Below are 1,561 nucleotides of genomic sequence, written 5' to 3'. Positions count from 1 at the left end.
TATACGTGGATCGATGCATCTTTTAAAATGATGTTTTTCTTAAAAAACTCTTTTAAAAGAATATTTTTGGGTATTCGGCCTACCTAACCCAAAAGGTCGATGGCGACTCCGAAACATTTCTTTTACAAAATCGGATTTTCACGAAATGAGTCGAGACTTGTCGTATCGCCGGAAATCGGTTACGACAGTATGATCGTTTAAAGAATCCAACTCGTCAAGGCTGCTTCCTCAGTTGTGCATTATATCCAGAAGATGAGGAAATTGAGGAGGAAGGTCTTATTCAACTTTGGTCTTATTCAAGACTGTTTCCTTTGTTTATTTAATTTAAAAAACATTAATGTTTGATTCATATTCCTTTAAATTTTTAATATCGTATTTATGTTCGTTTACTTATTTTTAAAAGTGTTATTGTTCATTCTTTTAGCGTTTGAGAATATGTTCGTTTATATGTTTCCTTGAGTTAGGAGTTCAACACCTTTCAACCATCCATTTTTAAAATTTTCTCTATTGATCCAAAAAGCGATAATTCATAGCTAAGTCTTTGAGCTTCCCAAACATTCAAAAGTAATCTAACATTTTTCTAAACTGTCTATTTTAGTCCTTAATTAAATTAATTATATTTTAAAATTAACATTGGGTGTGACAGGTAGGACCCAACCCAACATTAAAAACAGTAAAGGGAGATAATTTCAAACAAAGCCGAATTTTTCGTTATGCTTGGAATTTAACTTAGTTTTCGTTTAGTATTTTTCTTTTTCATTAAAAGAAATATATAGATTTTTATTAAAATGTAAATTAAATATAATTTTGATTAATTGGACTAAAAATGTTTTGCTAAATCATTTTAAAATACCCTTATAAATTATTTAATTGTTGTAACATCACTTTTAGTTTACAATTATATCAATTTTGCATTAGATTGTTAATTTGCATGTTTTCGATATCGGAAATATTTAAGAATAAATTATTAGTTTTTTTTTATAATCAGAAATTAATAGAAAACATAACAGCAAAGAATGAAAGCAAATTTCATTATCATTAAGATTGAATATTGTAAATGATAATGCCAGATAAATAGTATTAGTAGTAATAAATGATTGATAACAAAAAGATAAACCAACATTAATTTTTTAAAAATAGTCTGGGTGATTACAAGATGTTCAAAATCTTTTTTTAATTAATGACAACGCACATATTTATAAACGCAACTGTTCGAACCCAATACCTTTATTGAGAACAAAACTCCCCTTAGTTATTGAGGTCGATTCATAGGATCATTCATTAATTTTTTTGTCAACTATAAAAAAAAGACATTTGATTATTCATTATGTCAATAGACCTTAAATTTATTGTTAAATTTTGTTTATAGACAGCCATGTACCCAAAAAGTATCTTATAATTCAGATTTTTTTTGTATTTTTTTATTCATGATTTAATTTTATGCCTTGAAGTTTTGAAATTTCACTCTCTTAAATTTCTGTTTAATTTAATTTGATTATTCGTGAGAGGGTGAAACTTCTTGATTTACATCTTTATAGTTTCTTAAACATTTTTGTAGAGT

Source organism: Hibiscus syriacus, unplaced genomic scaffold (genome assembly GCF_006381635.1).
Source record: "Hibiscus syriacus cultivar Baekdansim isolate YM2019G1 unplaced genomic scaffold, ASM638163v2 tig00111754_pilon, whole genome shotgun sequence".
NCBI lineage: Eukaryota > Viridiplantae > Streptophyta > Magnoliopsida > Malvales > Malvaceae > Hibiscus > Hibiscus syriacus.
The sequence above is the reverse complement of the archived record's forward strand: the minus strand, read 5'-3'. Positions refer to the sequence as shown.